Source organism: Tursiops truncatus, chromosome 1, assembly GCF_011762595.2.
Source record: "Tursiops truncatus isolate mTurTru1 chromosome 1, mTurTru1.mat.Y, whole genome shotgun sequence".
NCBI lineage: Eukaryota > Metazoa > Chordata > Mammalia > Artiodactyla > Delphinidae > Tursiops > Tursiops truncatus.
This window is the reverse complement of record NC_047034.1, coordinates 166584056-166606078: the sequence shown is the minus strand read 5'-3', so window position 1 is coordinate 166606078 and position 22023 is coordinate 166584056. Positions and strand designations below refer to the sequence as shown.

At 39.8% G+C, this 22023-nt stretch overlaps 1 protein-coding gene across 9 annotated transcripts in view; it reads left to right on the top strand.

Annotated features, from left to right (window-relative positions):
* The first annotated feature begins 9792 nt into the window (after window positions 1-9792).
* Window positions 9793-22023, top strand: part of ZBTB40 (zinc finger and BTB domain containing 40) — a 78762-nt gene continuing 66531 nt past the window's right edge. For 6 of the 9 annotated variants that reach the window (XM_019938552.3, XM_019938550.3, XM_019938556.3 and 3 more), the window contains exon 1: window positions 9793-9946. The gene's annotated coding sequence lies outside the window, so the exon portion shown is untranslated. Of the gene's footprint in view, window positions 9947-10466; window positions 10902-22023 lie in introns of those variants that run through there. The other 3 variants (XM_073794579.1, XM_073794575.1, XM_019938551.3) reach the window with 2 other exon arrangements.

Here is a 22023-nt window from a genome sequence, read left to right as displayed (position 1 = left end):
AATCATACAATCTCTGCTCTAAGATAACAATGGAATCAAAAAAGAAATCAATGACAAGAAAAAAAAGATAGCTGGAAAATCCCCCAATACTAGGAGATTAAACAACACACTTCTAAATAACGCATAGGCCAAGGAAGAAATCTCTAGAGAAATGTAAAGACGTTTTAAACGAAATGAAAATGTAAATACAACTTATCAAAAATTTGGGGATGCAGTAAAAGCAGGGCTTAGAAGGAAATGTATAGCATTGAATGCATATATTAGAAAAGAAGAATGAGCTAAAAACCAATAATATAAGCTTCCACCTTGGAAAATTAGAAGAAGAAGAATAAATTAATTCCAAAGTAAGCAGGAGAAATGAAATAATAAAAATTAGAGTAGTAACCAATGCACCTGAAAAGAGGAAATCAATAGAGAAAATTAACAAAACCAAAAGCTGGTTCTTTGGGAAAAACGTTAATAAAATTGATAAGCTTCGAGCCAGGCTAAGACAGAAAGAGAGAGGACACAAATTTCTAATATCAAAAATGAAAGCGATCACTACAGGTCTCACGGACAATAAAAGGATAATAAAGGAATATTATGAACAACTTTATGCACAAAAATTTGATAACTTAAGTGAAATGGATCAATTCCTTGAAAGACACTATCTACCAAAACCCAAACAAGAAGAAATAGACAAAATGAATAGGTCTGTATCAATTAGAGAAATTGAATCAATACTTAGAAACCTTCCAAAAGAGAAAGCACCAGACCCAGATGGTTTCACTCATGAATTCTACCAGACATCTAAGGAAGAAATTATACCAAGTATCTACAATCTCTTCCAAAGATAGAAGCAGAGGGAATACTCCCTAATTTGTTCTTTAAGACCAGCATTACATTAATACCAAAAACAAAGACATTATAAGAAAAGAAAGCTACAGATCAATATCTCTCATGAACATAAATGCAAAAGTCCTTACTAAAATATTAGCAAATGAAATAAAACAATGAATAAAAATAATTATACACCATAACCAAGGGGGATTTATCCCAGGTATGCAGGGCTGGTTCAATATTTGAAAATCAATCAATGTAATCCATCACGTCAACAGGTTAAAGAAGAAAAATCCCATGATCACATCAATAGATGCAGGAGGGCTTCCCTGGTGGCACAATGGTTAAGAATCCGCCTGCCTATATAGGGGACATAGGTTCGAGCCCTGGTCCGGGAAGATCCCACATGCTGCGGAGCAACTAAGCCCATGTGCCACAACTACTGAAGCCCGTGTGCCTAAAGCCCGTGCTCTGCAACAACAGAAGCCACCACAATGAGAAACCAGTGCACTGTAATGAAGAGTAACCCCTGCTCGCTGCAACCAGAGAAAGCCTGCACGCAGCCACAAAGACCCAACACAGCCAAAGATAAATAAATTTAAAAAAAAAAAGCTTATAAAAATAGATGCAGGAAAAGCATTTGACGAAATCTAACATCCATTTATGATAAAAACTCTCAGCAAACTAGGAACAGAGGGGAACTTCCTCAACTTGATAAAGAACATCAACAAAAATCCTACAGCTAACATCATAATTAATGGTGAGAAACTTGAAGATTTCCCACTAAGATCAGGAACAAAGCAAGGGTTTCCCCTCACACCAATGCTTTTCAACATAATACTGGAAATTCTAGCTATGCAATAAGACAAGAAAAGGGCATATAAGGTATAGTGATCAGGAAGGAAGAAATATAGCTGTCTTTGTTTAAAGATGGCATGATTGTCTATTCAGAAACTCTGAAAGAATCAACCAATAAAAACCTCCTAGGAGCTTCCCTGGTGGCACAGTGGTTGAGAGTCTGCCTGCCGATGCAGGGGACATGGGTTCGTGCCCCGGTCTGGGAAGATCCCACATGCCACGGAGCAGCTAGACCCGTGAGCCATGGCCGCTGAGCCTGTGCTTCTGGAGCCTGTGCTGTGCGACGGGAGAGGCCACAACAGTGAGAGGCCCGTTACTGCAAAACAAGCAAACAAACAAACAAAAAAAAACTCCTAGAACTAATAAGCAATTATATTAAGGTTGCAGGATACAAAATTAATACAAAAATGTCAATACTTTTCAATATGCCATCAATGACAAGTAAATTTTGAAATTAAAAATGCAATATTATTTATCTTAACACCCCACAAAATGAAATACTTAAATATAAACCTAACAGAATATGTATAAGATCTATATGAAGAAAACTACAAGACTCTGGTAAAAGAAATCATAAAACTAAATAAATATATGATCTTATTTACAAAGCAGAAATAGAGACGCAGATGTAAAGAACAAACGTATGGATATCAAGGGGGAAGGGGAGGGGTGGGATGAATTGGGAGATTTGGATTTACATATATAAACTATTGATACTATGTATAAAATAGATAACTAATGAGAACCTACTGTATAGCACAGGGAACTCTACTCAATGTTCTGTGGTGACCTGAACGGGAAGGAAATCCAAAAAAGAGGGGATATATGTATATGTATAGCTGATTCACTTTGCTATACAGTGGAAACTACACAACATTGTAAAGCAATTGTACTCCAATAAAAATGAAAAAAAAAATAAACTCACCCACTAATAGTGAATAAAAAAGTAAAAACTAAATAAATGGCGGGATATCCCATGTTCATGGATATGAAGATTTAATATTGTCAAGATATCAGTTCTTCCCAACTTATCTATATGTTCTATGTAATCCCAATGAAAATCCCAGCAAATAATTTTGTGGATTTTGACAAACTGATTCTAAAGTTTTTATGGAGAGGCAAAAGACCAAATAGCCAATGCAATATTGAAGGAGAAGAACAAAGTAGGAGGACTGATACTACCCAACTTCAAGACTTACCATAAAGCTACAGTAATTAATACTATGGTATTGGCAAAAGAATAGATCAATAGAACAGAATAAAGAGCCCAGAAATAAACCCACATAAAGTCGACTGATATTTGACTAAAGTAGCAAAGGCAATACAATGGAGTAAAGGTAGCTTCAACAAATGATGCTGGAACAACTGGACATTCACATGCAAATAAATGAATCTAGACACAGACCTTACTCTTCACAAAATTAATTCAAAATGGATCACAGACCCAAATGTAAAATGCAAAACATAGGAGAAAATCTAGATGCCCTTGGGCATGGTGGTGACTTTTTAGATACAACACCAAATGCAGAATCCCCGAAAGAAAGAATCAATAAGCTGGGCTCATTAAAATTAAACTTTCCTGCTCTGCAAAACACAAAGTCAAGACAATGAGAAGACAAGCCACAAACTGGGAGAAAACATTTGCACGAGACATATCTGATGAAGGACTATTATCCAAATTATACAAAGAATTCTTAAAACTCAACAATAAGAAAACAACCTAATTTTAAAATGGGCCAAAGACCTTAACAGACACCTCACCAAAGAGTATATACAGATGGCAAGTAAGCATACCAAAATATGCTCCACACCATACATCATCAGGGAAATGCATATTAAAATAATAAGATACTGATATACACCTATTAGAATGGCCAAAATCCAGAACACTGGCAACACCAAATGCTGGTGAGGATGTGAAGCCACAGGAACTCTCTTGCGTTGCTGCTGGGAATGCAAAATGGTACAGCTACTTTGGAAAATAGTTCAGCAGTTTCTTACAAAACTAAATATACTCTTACCATATGCTCCAGTAATTGTGCTCCTTGGTATTTACCCAAACAAATTGAAAAGCTATGCCTACACAAAAGCCTGCATACAGATGTTTATAGCACTTCTATTCATAATTTCCAAAACTTGGAAGCAACTAAGATGTTTTTCAGTAAGTGAATGGATGAATAAACTGTGGTATATTCAGAGGATGGAATATTATTCAGTGCTAAAAAGAAATGAGCTGCCAAGCCATGAAAAGACCAGGAAGAAATAAATGCATATTACTAAGTGAAATAAGCCAATCTCAAAAGGCTACATACTGTATGACTCCAACTATGTGACATTCTGGAAAAGGCAACACTATGGAGACAGTCAAAAGGTCAGTGACCTCCAGGGATTTGGGTGTAGGGAGGATGAATAGGCAGAACACAGGGGATTTTTATTTATTTATTTTTTCAAGTGATTTTTTTAGCTTTAATTTTAAATTATAAACATAGCATGTGAACACATTTGTTAGAAAAATTCAAATATCACCAAATATATAGCAGAAAAGTGAAGAGCCATCCCCAAATCTCATTCTCTGCCTTATATATAGCATGTTAAGCGTTTGATGGGTTTATAATTTTTCATTTTTATAATAACTTTTAAATAGGAAATATATGCAAATAGTTCAAAATTCAAAAGTTACCAAGTAGTTTATAGGAAAAATTGTCTCTTTCCTTCCCTGTTTCCAGCAATTAAATTCCCTTCCCTTGAAGAAAATCCTATTAACAGTACATATATTTGTGGGTTCTTTTAACTTTTTATTTTACATTGGAGTATAGGTGATTAACAATGTTGTGTTAGTTTCAGGTGTACAGCAAAGGATTTTTAGAGCAGTGAAACTACTTTGTATAGTGCTATAGTGATGGATACATGTTGCACATTTGACCAAACCCACAGAATGTACACCACCAAGAGCGAACCCTAATATAAACTATGGACTTTGGGTGATAAGGATCTGTGAACGTAGGTATATCAATGGTAACAAATGTACCATTCTGGTGGGGACTGCTGGGGCAGGGGAACACAGGAAATCTATGTACCTTCCTCTCAATTTTGCTGTGAACCTAAAATTGCTCTAAAAAGTTAAAATATTCTATATCTTGCTATGGTGGTGGTTACATGGGTGTATGAATTTTCCAAAATGCACTTTAAATTAGTACATTTTCTTTTATGTAAATTATATTTAATAAAGTTGATTCTAAATGAGGTGAAAGATTACACTGGCCTGTTGTCTGCAGAACAAAGTAAAGGATAATTAAAGAGACTGCAGGAGGAGCATATACGGTAGGTGAGGGATAAAAGTCATTTGCACTTTGGCTGTGGAAATAGAGAGAGTATATTTAGAGGTAAAGTCAACAAGACTTGGTGACTAGTCGAGGGCGAGTGACAGAAGTGTCAAGGACAGCTCCCAGCTGTGTAACTGCAGCAATCAGGCAGAGTGGTGGGTGGGCTGTCCTCTCTGAACTGAGGAGCTGGAGGGGAGGAGCAGGTTTGGCTGGAAAATTACAGCTTCTGTTTTGGATTAGATGGTTATGATGGGCTGTGAGCCATCTCCAAAGATGTTGATTTTGTCATTCTGAATGCAGCAGAGCCTTTTGTCTCAGGGGAAATTGGGGCAAGAGATTCATTCACAGTACAAGATATTGGTAGGACCAGACCCCAGGGAAGTACCCGAGACTCTCATTGGCTGGGAGCCCCTTTGGAGCGAGGCAGTCTCTCCCTTCTCCTGGTCTTTTGCCATCTCAGATGGATGAGCAAGCTGACCTTTCTGAGTCATTTGGCAAATTCTAACAGCACCCTCATCTGAGACTCTCTGGCCTCCACTGGGCAAGATCTGAAGACCAAGCTTCATTTGGATTGGAGAAAAGGGTAGGGAAAGTCTAACACTTAGAAAGCCAGGAAAAAGAATGCGAAGGCCCAGATACGTACTCTAGCAGAAGAAAAGCATATGCTGAGCCTCTAGCAAACTTCACTTCTACAAATAACACCACCGCCTTGGGGAACAGCAGAGACATTTGACCAGGCAGCAGCTGTGCAGAGAGTGCTATTTAAAGACTCAGCTTTTGCAGCCCAAGGACTCCAGGCTTAGGATTTGATTGGAAGGCAGAGTGAAGATGGCAAAGACTGAGGAAAGAACCAGATTTGGGGAAAAACATCACCAGGTGGTTGGCTGCCGATATGAACACTGAATATGTTAAATGAGTTCATTTTAATAAAAATAGGTCTAACCATCTCTCTCTGAGTAAATTAAATGTGTTAATTCATAGAAAGCGCTTGGAACAGTGTCCAGCTCATAGTGCTTCTTGAAGGGAAACTGTCATTATTACCGTCATTATCTCCCAATCTACCTACCTACATATATTTGCCCAGAGATGGAGAAATGCTCATCTATAATGATATGTTACTGCTAAGTGGTTGGATTTATAGTGAGTATGTTTTTAACTCTCTTCTTTGTATTTTTCTTTAATCCTTGAATTCTTTATAACGAACACAAATATTTTGTAAAAACCACAAGTCATTATTCTGGGGGGAAAAAGTGAAGGCTCTGGAGTCAGACTTCCTAGGTTTCAACCCCAACTCCACTGATTAATAGCTGTGTGACCCTGAGCAAATTATTTACCTCCTCTGAGTCTGTTTTCTCCTGTATAGAAGGGGGTAATAATGTTACTTACCTCATTTGGTGGTTATGGGAATTAAATGAGATAATCTAGGTAGAGCTTGGCATGGTAACTGGCAGAGAGTGAGAGTGAGATAAATAATGACTGTTACTACTGGCAGTAGAAGTGGTCCTGGCTGTGTTATTTCCTTCTTGGGCAAGGATCATGTTCTATTTACTTCAGTGTTCTTGGAATGTAGTAGTCACTCTGGAAACAGTTGGTAGTTTAGCTGGGGCCACCTCAGGCATAAGCCTGGGAACATTCTTTGTCAAGGTAGAAAAAAGAGTGAAAAGACCTCAAGCACCTTCCCCCACATGGTCAAGGGTTGGGTCCTTCGTTTTGGTGATTGGGAAGCACAAGTTATTTCTCCAAAACTCTTGAGACTCTCCCAAGAGATGAGGTCCTTAGAGGGTCCATCATTGGTTTCTTTTTTTTTTCCTTCGATTTTTTTAAAACATCTTTATTGGAGTATAATTGCTTTACAATGGTGTGTTAGTTTCTGTTTTATAACAAAGTGAATCAGCTATACATATACATATATCCCCGTATCTCCTCCCTCTTGTGCCTCACCATTGGTTTCTTACTCTTCCATATGATGGCTAGCCAGAAGCCAGGGCCATTGCTCTCCATCACCTTATACTGTTCTTCATGGACTGTAGGCAAGTCATTTCCATGAGAATTTCTAATAATGTAAAACCTCAGGTGAACAATTACAAGGGAACTGCAGCCATTTTCCACTGACTATGTGTGAGTGTGTTGGGGAATGACATTCTTTGTTATGTCTAAAACAATCCCTCAACATACAGATAACTAATAGGCACATGAGATGCTTGCTCATCATCACTAATTATTAGAGAAATGCAAATCAAAACTATAATGAGGTATCACCTCACACCGGTCAGAATGGCCATCATTAAAAAGTCTACAAATAATAAATGCTGGAGAGGGTGTAGAGAAAAGGGGACCCTCCTACACTGTTGGTGGGAATGTATTGAATAAATTGGTGCAGCCACTATAGAAAACAGGATGGAGGTTCCTCAAAAACCTAGAAATAGAGTTGCCATATAATCCAGCAACCCCACTTATGGGCATATATCTAGAAAAAACAATAATTTGAAAAGATACATTGACCCTTATGTTCATAGCAGCACTATTTACAATGGCCAGGACACGGAAGCAACCTAACTGTTCATTGACAGATGAATGGATAAAGAAGATGTGGCATATATATATATATATATATATATATATATATATATATATATATAATGGAATACTACTCAGCCATAAAAAAGAATGAAATAATGCCATTTGCAGCAACATGGATGGAACTAGAGATTAGCATACTAAGTGGAGTAAGTCAGAAAGAGAAAGACAAATACCATATGAGATCACTTATATGTGGAATCTAAAATATGACACAAATGAACTTATGTACAAAACAGAAACAGACTCACAGATGTAGAGAACAGATATGTGGTTGCCAAGGGGTGGGGTGGGGGTAGTGGAGGGACGGATTGGGAGTTTGGGATTACCAGATGCAAACTATTATGTGTAGAATGGATAAACAACAAGGTCCTACTGTATAGCACAGGAAACTATATTCAATATCCTGTAATAAACCATAATGGAAAAGAATATGAAAAAGAATATATATATATAACTGAATCTCTTTGCTGTATAGCAGAAATTAACACAACATTGTAAATCAACTACACTTCAATAAAATTAAAAAAAATAATAATCCTTTAGAAGGAAAGAGTCCTTCCTATATTTTCTAAATACTCTACAACAAACATATATTCCTTTTAAAGTAAGAAATGAAAACTTTAAAAAACCATCCAATTCTTTATAACCATGGTCCCAGGAATTCAGCATATCCACATTTCTCCTGCTTTCTCCTTCTTGTCCCTATAAGATGCAGAGTCTTGTTAAGTTAAATAGGGAGGACAGATTGTCTCTGCACTTATTCCTGTTAAGAATGATAAGCATCAAGCCATCCACATTCCCATATAGTACATTGGCAATAATACTGCTTTTCAAAAATCCACTGATTAGATAAATATTTCCTGAGCACCTACTATGTGCCAAGCACCATTCTATGTGTTTGTTTGTTTGTTAAATGTGTCAAGCCGGTATTGAGGGCTCCCACTAAAGGACAATGCAGAGATGGTGGAAATGAGTGATTAGGAGACACAATAGCTGTAGGTGTGACTCTAGTGACTACATAAGTGACTGTTGTGGACAGGAAATTTGACCCTGAATGTGACAGTGACATGTGAGTATAATAGTGAAAGTGACTAAATGGTCAGTAACAAGGACAGCTGTTTACCCTGTTAGGGTCTACTAATATTGACTTGATTTTGTGGCAGTGAAAGTAGTTGAGTGATAATGATGGTGAAAACAACGGAAAGGGTGACAGCTGTGCACACATTCCAACTGCTATATTGTACAGAACTGTTTGAAGTTTGTGGTTATGGAGAGGGGTCGCATACTGGACAGTGACAGTAAAAAAAAAATGATGAACTGGATGACAGCAACAATGCAAATGACAGTTTTGCCCCGTAGATTGAATTTGTGATTAAAACGGTGATGGGAGTCAGTCCGACAATGACATCCCTCAGAACGACTCATTATCGACCCTGTGGATGCAACAGCTGTTACCAAAGAGGGAACTTGTCTTTGTACTGAGACAACTGGATTTGGGCGGCATGACTGTTAGTGACAGAAAAATTGCGTGTCAGGGACAGACAGACATTGTGAGGCTCAGGGGGCCAGAGCCGATGTGACTTAATTTGATACTGTATGGATATGACTTCATTTAATTGGCTGTGTGAAGGTGGCGAGAGGAATTCCAACATGGAACGTACAGGGCGAGACAGTGCGTAACAGAAAAACGGAGCACAAGCAAAACTAACGATTTTACCCACAAACCTCTACATCCCAAAATGGGGAGGAAGGAGAGGCGGGACCAAAATGCCTTCAAGACGCCACGATTGGTTGATACGGGTCTGTTAGCCTATTACGTCCGAGCCAAGCCTCTCCACCAATGAGAATGGGGCGCGGCTCACGTCACGTCTCCGCCTTGCACGTGAACTTGTTTTGGAAAAATGGAAAGAAATCTTTTGTGCTGTTGTTTGAGATAAGATCTCAAAGAAATCTTTTCTCTGCTGTTGTTTGAGATAAGATCTCAACTTTAGTGCTGCCCGGGCGAGGGATGGTAGAAACCCATTAGAACTTTCCTAAGGGAGTGTGGGGAGAAGAAGGAGTGGTCAAGGGTCAGAGGTCAGAGAAGCGGTTAGCAACGGGTTTCTCCCAGCGTGCTAGCATTGGTGGAGAGCGCGCGTCCCGCCCCCGTGAGGCCCGCCCCCCAGCACGTGACTGTGGCGCGCGGGGCAGGCCGGGCCGCTGCCTCCTTGCTTATATCTCTTCCGCTCCGGCCTTAAAATGGCCGCCTGCTGGCGTCTCTGGCGCTGTTGAATGGAGAAAGCTTTATTGTTCCCTTCGGGCAGGAGTGTTCGTGTCCTTTATGGCGCTGTCAATAAAGAACCGCAGTTTGAATCGGTGCTGAACAGGTAACCATAGAAACGGGGCTGGGACTCAGCGTGGAGACCCCTTCTGCAGCTGTGGCCTAAGAGGCGCCCCGAATGAGGGGCGAACAGAGACCCCTCGGCGTGGCGAAGTCCGCTGCGCTCTGCCAAGTCCCGGCCGTCTCTCCCCGCCCCGGGACGTGGAGCCCCGGGGCGGCCTACACCCCGAGCGCAGGCTCCGCTGTCGTCTGTGGCGGGGAGAGGCCACGGGGTCCCGGCCGGGACGCTCGGCCGGGCCTACTCCCCGCTTGGGGCCTGTTCTCCGCCTGGGACCTGCCCTCAACCCTCGTCGCCTGCTACTCGGCGCGATCGGAGGCCACTCCTCGCAGCTGCTTCTCGCACTCTCACCCCTCCTCCCCTCCCGCCAAATCCCGACCCCGGGCCCCAGCAAGTTAGGGTCTTGGGCTAAATCCGCCCCTCCCCCTCCCCCGTTTTTGTCAGCCGGGAGCTAAGAAGGTTTTACATTTTTTTTAATGGCTGTGAAGAATATTTCACATAATTTGTGACAGTTGTATGAAATCAGATTCTCATGTCCGTAAATGAAGCTTTATTGGAACACAGCCGTGTTCATGGTTTATGTATTGCCTATGGTTGTTTTCCTTCTACGAGAGCAAAGTTGAGTAGTTGCAACAGATATCTGATGGCTTTGACCCCTTGGCGCACGAAGCCGAAAATGCTTTTGGCCTTTCACAGAAAAACTGTGGCGGCCCCAGCTCTAGACACAAGTAGACCGGGTCAGTGTTGTCTTTCAGGGATTCCTCAGGTCCCTTCTCACGGAGTGGGAAACTCGAGTTACAACTGCCCTATGCACCCAGAGCTCTTTATTTGACCAACCACTCTGGCTTCCATTACCTTTTCTGGTCTTATTGGTGTATTATTCAAAATGGAATTGTTTCTTCTACTTTGAATAACAATAATACCATTCTACCGAGCGCCTACGGTAAGCCAGTTGCTTATTTATATTCATACACAGCTTTTTTGTACCAATAACTTTTTAGAAGTGTCCGTGTCTGTTTTGCGTAAGAGGAGGAAGCCCAGGTTCTGAGAGGTTAAGCTGTCTAAGACTGTAATAGATTATAGGTCTGGCAAATTGAGCTCTTCCCTGGGAGCGCCCTGCCTGGGGACCCATGTCGTTCTGCTTGGACTTCGTTCTTTCACATCTCTCAAACTGGGACTATTGGTTCTTCCTTGGAATCGAATCCAAATCTTTGTATGGCTTGTGGAGATTTAATTACAGCCTCAACTGAAAATTTTCTCTACTTGGCTAAATCATCAAACTTCTGCCACACCCCACTTCCTAATTTAGACGCTTTTATTTTTTATTTTTAACATCTTTATTGGAGTATAATTGCTTTACAATGGTGTGTTAGTTTCTGCTGTATCACAAAGTGAATCAGCTCTACGTATACATATGTCCCCATATCTCCTCCCTTTTGCATCTCCCTCCCACCCTCCCTATCCCACCCCTCTAGGTGGTCACAAAGCACCGAGCTGATCTCCCTGTGCTATGTGGCTGCTTCCCACTAGCTGTCTGTTTTACATTTGGTAGTGTATATATGTCCATGCCACTCTCTCACTTCGTCCCAGCTTACCCTTCCCCCTCCCGTGTCCTCAAGTCTGTTCTCCACATCTGCATCTTTATTCCTGTCCTGCCCCTAGGTTCTTCAGAACCATTTTTTTTTTTACATTCCATATATATGGGTTAGCATACGGTATTTGTTTTTCTCTTTCTGACTTATTTCACTCTGTATGACAGACTCTAGGTCCATCCACCTCACTACAAATAGTTCAATTTCATTTCTTTTTATGGCTGAGTAATATTCCATTGTATATATGTGCCATATCTTTTTTATCCATTCATCTGTCTATGGACACTTAGGTTGCTTCCATGTCCTGGTTATTGTAAATAGTGCTGCAGTGAACATTGTGGTACATGACCACAGTGTTTTGAATTATGGTTTTCTCAGGGTATATGCCCAGCAGTGGGATTGCTGGGTCATATGGTAGTTCTGTTTTTAATTTTTTAAGAAACCTCCATACGGTTCTCCATAGTGGCTGTATCAATTTACATTCCCACCAACAGTGCAAGAGGGTTCCCTTTTCTCCACACCCTCTCCAGCATTTATTGTTTGTAGATGTTTTGATGATGGCCATTCTGACCGGTGTGAGGTGATACATCATTGTAGTTTTGATTTGTATATCTCTAATGATTAATGATGTTGAGCATCCTTTCATGTGTTTGTTGGCAATCTGTATATCTTCTTCGGAGACATGTCTGTTTAGTAGACATTGTTCTTTTATAAGAGTTGTTCCCAAACCTAACTATTCGTCACTAGTTTAACTAACAAATAGATTCAGAACACCCATGCTTGCCTGCATACATTTGTTAATCATTCAGTATTTGTCGAGCACCTAGAACATACTAGCAATGATTCAAATCCCTGAAAGTACAGTGGTGAACAAGATCAACGTAATCTCTGCCCTTCCATGGAATTTAAATTCTGTAGGGGCTTGGACAGGTGGCATACAGGTAAACAAAGATAATTTCATATATAGCTGTCATTGCATCATAATAAAATCAGTAGTTAATATTTACTGAGTGATTCCTGTGTGCTAAGGACTTCACTATGTGCGTTATTTCCATGGCTTATCTTTTAATCCTCACACCAACACTATGACATAGGTAGTATTAATATTCCCATTTTAAAGATGAGGAAACAGAGTCAGGAGAGATGACCTTGGTCATAGCTAATGCATAAGGGAGCTGCGATCTGAACCTAAACTGATCACACTAACCACCCTGAATTATTCCATCTGTTTGTTATCTTTCCTGCTAACTTGGGAGGTCTTGAAGGGCAGGGACCACACTTCACCTCTTCTTGTATCAGCTGCTAGCCAGTGCCCACACCCTGGTATTTGGTAAATAGTAAATAAATCCAGGCCATTCACTGAACAAATATTTGAGTGTCTGCTATTTACCAGGCACCACTGTGGCTATGATTATCAGGGTGAAACATGGACCCAAAACCGAGTGTCTTAACACAGTAAAGAGGTACCAAAGTTACTCCAGATTGTGGCAACTGCTATAAAGCAAACAAAACAGTGTTGACCTGGGAGACCACCTATTATTACCAGGATAGTCCCCAAAGACCTCTCTTCTGTGTAGTTTAAGCTGAAACTTGTTGCGTGACCAGGATCCTGTCCAAAGGAAGGGAAAGGGGAGAGAATTAGAGAGGAAGAACTTTTCGGTAGGTTCAGAGACTGTGAGATGGCAAGAACTTGGAGAGTTACAGAAGAAAGAAGCCAGTGAATGTGTTGTGTTTCACAGTCTTGTGCTCTGAGTTCCGGCCCTGTACCCAGCTTTATTGCTGATAGAGCTGCATGGTCTTGGGCCAGTTACAGGTTATTGTCTAAGTTGTCAAATGTGGATAATGTTACCTTCTCAAAGGATTGTTGTGTGTTTTCTTTTTGTTACACACATATTGCTTAATTCCAATTAGAGAAAACTAACCAAATTTGACTCCAAATGGAAACTTACTTAAAGTGATAAATAATAACAAAAATTCAGAAGTATGTTACAGATGAGGGTGTGTGTGGGGTGTGTGTGTGCATGGGTATGTGTGTGTGTGTTTCTGTCTTTGGGGGGAGGAGAACAGATCTTATTTTTTTTCTTTATGTTTTTTTAAGAGAGGATCTTTTCCAATTAGGATTTAATTTTTTAAACAAAATTATACAACTGTCTGTGGAGAGCGTTTTTCATCATTTTAGTGTTTTAAGCTTGAAACTATTTGTATTCCTTCATTCTAAGAAAATGATAGGCTTCTTCTAGTTGGTAGTAATTTTAGAATTGGTTTGCAAATGATTTGGGGTTTTCTCTAAAAGTTTTCAAAATAATGTTGCATACTTTAAGCAGAATGTTGAATGCTTTAAAGCTGGTAGACTTTTTGAATAGGTAAAAATAAATGATGATGTTTGGGTTCATGAACATGAAAAATTACAGAGGCAGTAATAAATTGAGCAAACCATATAGGAAGATCAGCAATGTCAAGTTTTGTTTTAAACTGTATCCAGTAACCATATTGCACGTGTCATCAGAAGATGTAATCCAGCCCAGCAAATGGAGCAAGGAACTGGATGGAGAGTGGCATGTTAATGCAATGTTAACCAACAAGCCCTGAATTAAATTGCTATTTTAGATTTGGGTGGGGCCTTCACATTTAAAGTATTGCAGTTTTACTCTGTGATTTGGGTCTGTTGGATTCCAGTAAAGAGTAGGTGGTAACACTAGCTTTGAAGGATAATATAAAACTGCAGGAAGAGCCAGGGCATACCAATTTGTTTTTCAGTCTATTTTATTTCAGTTCAAAGCATCATTGCAGACAGGCAGCACAGGGAAACAAGCCACACTTTGGCAATACTCACCTGCTTTTGGAGATTGAGGAAGACTGGGTATAACCAAAGTGTGGCTTATTTTCCTGTACTATCTATCTGCAAAGGTGCTTTGAACTGAAATAAAACAGATTGAAAAACAAATTGGTGTGCCCTGTTGCCTCATACTGAGTATTTACATTACCCTTCTGGAGTACTGCCTGTACCAGCACCCTGGGGGGAAGCGGTGACCCTTCAGCCTCTTTCAACTCTTCAAGAGAGTGAGCTCTTTGATTTTCACAAGGAAACTGGATTGGGATATATTGTTTTCTGGATCTCCAATAGCCTGCCTTCTAAAGCCATCATCTTGATAATGTGGAGAAAGCAAGCTATAACCTATAGAGGAAAGAATTAAATATTAAGGGCATTTAAATTCAGAGATGAGGTTGTCACTTTCTTTAAGTCATGCAGAGGGTGCGGTATTTCATTTGCAGAGAGTGTGCAGTTGTAAGACTCCTACAGCTCTCAAGGGAGAGAAAGGTAGGGAAAGAAAGCTATCTTTCCTTACATTTCCCTAATGTTGTTATTTAACTCCATATTCTCAAAATCATGACATCAAGTATTTCATTTCCATAGATAAAGTAAATATGTTATTGCTGATCCACATTAGGTTGTTAATCTGGGGTAAATGGTCAAGTTGCAAGGGATCCATGAATCCTTTGAATTTGCCTGCAGATTTGTGTGAATGCCATTTTTTTTTCTGGGAAGAGAGCCCATTACAGGCATAGCTTGGAGATATGGTGGGTTCAGTTCCAGACCACTGCAGTAAAGTGAGTATTGTAATAAAGCGAGTCACATAGAAAATACTTTATTGCTAAAAAATGCTAACCATCATCTGACAATGCATGGTTGCCACAAACCTTTAATTTGTAAAAACTGTGCACTATCTTCAAAGCACAATAAAATGAGGTGTGCTTGTACTGTAGTCAGGTCTCAGAGGGGTCCTTGACCCTTCAAAAGGTACTGAGCCAACAATGAACATGTAACACCACTGAACCGAAACAGTGAGGAGAATCCCCCTAAAACTAGTACTTTCTATTGTTCTGGGACTTTGAACTCAAAGATGTAAAGTAAAAGTGTCTTTTCTTGCTTTGTTTCCTGTCTAAACTGGTCAAACATAGTTGAATGTTTGTGTATAATATAGGCATTCACCCAATGAGGTGCTTCAGGGATACCTTAGAGATCATTGTCATTATTTTACATGAGACTGGTGAAATGGGGACGTGTTGTCTCGACAACCTGGTTAGCAGATGAACTTATTTGTTTCTTCTGACAGGTGAAAGGAAGAGTAGTAGAAGCCCAGTACTTTGGCTCTAGGCATCAACTTTTTGCAGGTGGAGTCAGTTCCTCAGGGTTAGGAAAGTAGGGTTAAAAGGGAGAGAGGAGGAGAGGGATAGATTCAAGGAAGCAGAGACAGGAGGCAAGGATGCTTCCCCTGCATTTGTCCTGGAGACCCTCTGTATCTGTGACAGTAGAGCTGCTATTTTGAAACCAAACTTATCTCAGAACTTGTCTAATATTAGGACCTCTGAAAAAGTCAGTTCGTGATGTAATTTCTGGTTTTATTAGTACCTGAAAGGAAAAAAAAAAAAAAAAGGAAGGAAGTATCTTTTAAATCTTCATGTTAGAATATTTTGTGAAAATGGGACCTCAGTAGAAAATGGCTTAGGCCAGAGTTTGGCCCGTGTTGTGTTTACCAATTAGTTGCTTACATTTAAACATTTTACATCTGTCAGACCCCTGAAGGTGTTTGCATGAGTGACTTCTGCTATAAGCTCTAGAATCTGGTTCTGGGACATACAATAGGGCATGTTTTATGAAGGAAAGGGCCCAACTAGGTTGAGGGAGGTTAGAAACAAAGGATTGTAAGTGTGAATAATAGCTTTTGAGGCTCCAAGTACTGTTACTGTTACAAGTACTGGTTAGTTGACTTATTTTTTTAATATAAAAAACAAAAATGAACAGTATATGATTCTATTTCTGACTTTGAGAAAATTTTACAAGAGGTAATCTAACTCTGCAGTTTCATCTGTTTCTCAGCTTTCTAGGACTGTGGCCTGACAGTTGGTCTTCCTTCTTGACTCCCTTGGCTCCCTGCCCCCACGAGGGGCTCTGGCAGTAGTGAACTTAGCAGTTTTCTTCTATATGGTACTTCTCTTGGGTTCCTGGTCTCAGTGGATGGCACCACGGAGCTGCCAGAGGCGGAAACCCAGGAGTCATCCAGTGTTCTTCCCCTTCTCTCAACTCTCCACCCCCTTCCACTCCCCACCCACAAATGGCACACATTTTTTAGACTGCAAGCCTGTTGATGTCCCCTTTCTCTTTGGGCTAAAGCTGCTGTAATCTCTTGTCTTGGATTACTGTGGCAGCAGTCTGTAGCTGGCCAGCCAGCTTTCCACCTTTGTTCCAATCCAATCTATTTTGTACATTGTTGCGAGTGATCTTTGTAAAGCACAGATCGGAACACGTTACTCTCCAGGCTAAAACTCCAAGATGGCTTGCCTGCCCTCTGTGTGGTTCCTTGGCATGGCTTGGGCTGCCCTCAAGCCCTGGCTGTGCCCACCTCAAGCCTCAACTCTTAGCGCTTTATCCACTCCCTCTTACCCTTCTACTTGAGCGTCAGTCATTAACACTCAATGGGCAACATGGAACTTCACCCTTCCTGGACTATGGGCCATGCTCTGGGGCTTTCGGGCTGTTCCTTCTCTCTGGATTTCCCTGGCCATGTTATTAACCCGGCAAGTAGCAATGCTGCTGTCTGTCCTGACCATTAGATTACTGAATGTTGTTTTAGTTTTCTTTGTGGTTCCTTTTGTCCTTAGAATATATGCTATTTGAGTTGTATAGTCAAACGTCCTAAAAGTCACTTCATGTAATTATTTTCTCTATGTGGTATGCCACCAACTTGATAAACAGACCCATTTGTTTTAAAACTTAAGAATTGATTATAAAAATCTAATTTTGTTTTTTTAACTATGAAAACCATTTACATGGTTCCAAAATCAAAACTATACAGCAAGGTATATTCATAGAAGTTTTTATTTCATGCCTGACCCTTCTTTTCTGTTTCTCTTGAGTCTTGATGCTAGAGTTTTGGAGTTTTGTCAGTCTGTTAGGTAAGAAATAATATTTCAGTATAGTTTAATTTTGTTTTCTCCTTTTATGAGTTACAGAATATCTGCCCAATGTCTGTGGTATAAGTTACAAAAATATTTTTTCCAGTTTGTCACATGTCTGACTTTACATATGTAATGTTATTGCTATACAAAAGTTTTACATCTTTACATAGTCATAATGATCAATCTTTCAGTGTATTGCTTTAGATTTTGAGTCAGAGTTAGGAAGTTTGCGCCACTCTCAATTTATGAGGAATTCATTAATGTTTTCTTCTAGTACATATATGGTTTCACTTTTTTTTTCTTTTTTTTCCTTTTTTTTTAGTATCTAAGACTCAGATCCATTTGGAATTTATCTTGGCATTTGGTTTGAGGAAGGATCCAATTTTATCTTTTTTCCAATGAATGGCCAGCCAGGTGTCCCAGCACTACTTATTAAAAGCTCTTATCTTTGCTCCACTGATTTGAGATGCTGTCTTTAGCAGATACTAAACTCTTATGTGCATTTGGGTTTCCTACTGGATTTTGTTTTGTTCCATTGATTGTCAATTCATATGCCATTGCAAAACTATCTTAATTTTAGAGGCTTTGTAATTTGTTTTACTGTCTGGAGGGGCTAGTTTTTTCATATTGCTCCTTTTCAGAGTTTTCCTCACTGTTTTGCTTGTTTATTCTGCCATATGAGCTTTGTAATAAATTTGTCTAATTTCCGGATGAAACAACTTGATGGTATTTTTATTGAGATTATGCTAAATTTATAAATTAGCTTAGGGAGAACTGACATCTTCATGATGTTGAATATTTCTATCCAAGATCATGGTCTGTCTTTCCATTTGCTCAAGGCTACTTTTGTGATTTTTCAAGAGTATTTTGTGTTTTTCCTTATATAAAGTTTGTTTGCTTCTTGCTCAGTTTATTAGACTTTCATTCTTAACTTTTTAAAAAAAATAAATAATTCCTTTAAGAATCCCTCCAGAACTTCTCAGAGAAGTTATATACACCCACGTACTCAAAAATTTTTGCATATCGTTTCTGGTGGTTCATAGATACCCTCCTCCAAAAGCCCATCCCATTATATTGTCCCCTCAAAACCCCTTCTGTTGTCTGTCTTCCTCTCTTTCCCATTCTCAATACCTAGCTCTGTGTCCTGCATACTGTAGGCAGTCAGTACATATTTGTTGAATGGAATGAATAAAGCAGTAAGGGGAAAAAGTGAATAAAAGAGTGAGAAACCTATAAGAGTATATCTGGGAAGGTTTTCCTTGCACAGTTGTTCCTCAGTTTGAAGTCTGTAGCCTTAATTCACTGGTTCATAGCATTTTGCTCTCCTCCTTATCCCCATCCCAGAACTTAAAAAAATACCATGTTGATAATAATAGTTAGCATTTAATGAACACCTAAAAAGTGCCACGCAGTGTACTAAGTGTTTTACACAATTTCTTGTAATCCTCACAGCAACTAAGCAATAGATACTATTATCCCCATTTAAAAAATTGTTATGGAAATTTCAAACATAAAAGTGAGAATAGCATTATGAGCTCCCATATACATGTTCACTCATTTTGCACTTGAGAAAACAGGTTTTGAAAGATTAAGTAACTCAAGGTTACAGAGCTAAAGTCAGGTGTAGAACCCAACTCTTTTTAGCTCCTTATTAAGATTGTTTTTAAAATTTTAAACTCCAGCTGGCCAGGGAAAAGCAGAAGCAAGGGAGATGGTCAAGAGCTACTCTTCTAAACTGTAACTGGTAGTAGTAGTATATTAGTCTTCCCTTCTAATTCACGTCACAAATATTTCCCTCACTTCTACTGTTTGCAAACAGTAAGCCCTCCTCTCTCTCCCTCTTTATTGCTTCTCTTATGTCCTCTGCTTTTGCTCTGCCTTCTCTTTATCTTAGAGTTTTGTTAGTGCAATCTGATCTTAGTTCATTTTTAAAGGCCTGTCACTGTTTTGAGTACCCAGCTCCTAACATGATGTTGGGAACGTAGTAAGAACTTATAAATTTAAACAACAGTGGAACGTGCTGCCCTTATTCATTTAGCCCGTAGGTTTGGTACGGTACTATAACTTCTGAATGACGCTCAGAAGCCCTGGCAGTCATTAAATTTGACCACCTAGACACAAGCTGCTCTTATAGCTGGTACTCTGCTGTCAACTGCCCTCAGTTCCAGTCAGATTTAAACCAGAGGGAGACTTTCTAAGGTCAAAGTCCAAGACAGCAGAATAATTGGCCCCTAAAGTTCCGGATTTTTTTTTTCCTGGGCAGCAGAAAATGAAGTTTTCCATGTATTTCTTTGAACATTTTTGAGCAAATACTATGGAGCCCCATAGGCTCTTTCCAAACGTTAAAGACAATAGAGAAGTTATCCTCTTTTGCTTTTTTTTTTTGGATGTTAGTTCCTTAAGTTAACCCTCTTGTCATAATCCCTGCTGATGGATGGGAGAAAGATAGAGATGAAAATAATTCCCACTTCTTCAAAGGCAAGAGAAAAAGCTTACAGTACTAAGGGGAGAGGAGAATGGAGTTCATGTATGAAATATACACAGAAGTGTCCTGAAGGCTGGGTGATCTGAGTAGGGTAATAGGACAGTCTCACAGGAAGTTGGGGCTCCATAGACTCTTCAGTGCTTCTGCTGCTTAACTACAATGTAGAAGAAAAGAAGGATTTTAAGCTGAAAGTGGTCTCTTCTTCCCAGCTGTGCCATAAACTCCTTGAGAGCAGGGAGTATGCTGATTTCTTCTCTGTGTAGTTCCAAGCCAGTTAAGGCCATTTGGCTGAGCTCAGTAAAGATCTGCTGGACAGACAAGCATACACTGTCCACTGACTAGGCTGGGAAATGGGTCTTGGAGGTTTGCTGGGACGGCATGGGCTCCACATCCCCCAGTGGCAATATTACCAGCTGTATGGCCTTGGACAAGTCAGGGGGCCAGAGTAATATGTGTATGGTGCCTCATATAGCGGGGAATAAGTAGGCTCTAAATCAAGGTCATGTTCTTCCTTTAAAACTACTTCATTTACTGTGTATCTTTGCACTGCCTCTGAACAGAGAAGTTACCAAAAAAGTAGGAGAAAGACTCAAGGATCAAGCGCTTCACTGCTTTTTAAATTTTTAAGCTTGGGCAATATCCAGTGGTAAAGGTCCGGCTCCAGAGTCAGACAGCATGGGTTCATTTACTGACTCTACTGCTCACTGGCTTTATGATTTGGGGCAAGTCATTTAATCTCTCTAGGTCTCCACTTTCTCAGTTAAAGTGGAGTTAATAATAGTAACTACCTCCCAGGTTTTGCAAAAATTATATAAGAGCACCCATGCAAAATGCTCGTCACAGTGTCGGGGATATAATAAATCTTCATAAAATGTTAGCTCCCATTGTTAGGTTGCTACCGTAACTCTTCCAAACTATGTCTTTCTTTTCCCCCTTGCCATAATGTCTTCCTCATTGCTTTCCACTTAAAAAATATATATCTGAGTCATAGTTAACAGAAGAGTCTGATTTCTGTTATTAGTGAACTGGAAGATCTTAAAACACTTCTCAGGGCCTCAGTTTCTTCATCTACAAATAAGGGAATTGGAGCAGGTGATTTCGAAAGTTCTTTGTATCTCCTATTAATTTCAGTGAGTTAAAGGCTTTGTGTGAAATCTCTCAGATTATATAATCCAGCATGCTGTTATGAGAGGCCTAACCCTCTCCCTTTCCTAGCTTGACTCAGCTGTGAAACTTGCAATGTGATTGTCTATAAATTCTTTTTAAAAAATTATATAATATTTGACATACAGTATATAGAAGATATATATGTAACTTATATAAGTGATGAGGCAGAGTGATTAAAAACAAGTATATCGGACTTCCCTGGTGGTCAGTGGTTAAGAATCCGCCTGCCAATGCAGGGAACACGGGTTCGATCCCTGATCCAGGAAGATCCCACATGCTGCAGAGCAGCTAAGCCTGTGTGCCACAACTACTGAGCCTGTGCTCTAGAGCCCGCGAGCCCGTGTGCCACAACTACTGAAGGCCACGCACCTAGAGCCCGTGCTCCACAATGAGAAGCCGCTGCAATGAGAAGCCTGCGCACCGCAACAAAAAGTAGTCCCCACTCGCTGCAACTAGAGAAAGGCTATGTGCAGCAACGAAGACCCGACACAGTCATAAATAAATAAATATTTCAAAAAACGAAAAACAGTATATCTGTGAACTGATCACCAGCCAAAAACTGTAAAAACAAGTATTTTGGCAGGTGTATTTTTATGCTTCCTTTTAACATTTAATGAATATTTACAATGTTATAGGAAATGCCCTTCATGTGCATTGACTTACTAACAGAGGCTTATTAATGCTTACAGCTACCCCATGAGATAAAACTAATATTATCCCCATTTTACATATTAGGAAACTGAGGCCCAGAGAGTTAAGCAACTTGCCTCAAGTTGTATAGCTGGTAAGAGAGGCAGAGCTGTGATTCACCCGCGGGCGAGCTGTCTCTACAGCCTGTGCCCTAAACCTTTACTGTTAAACAC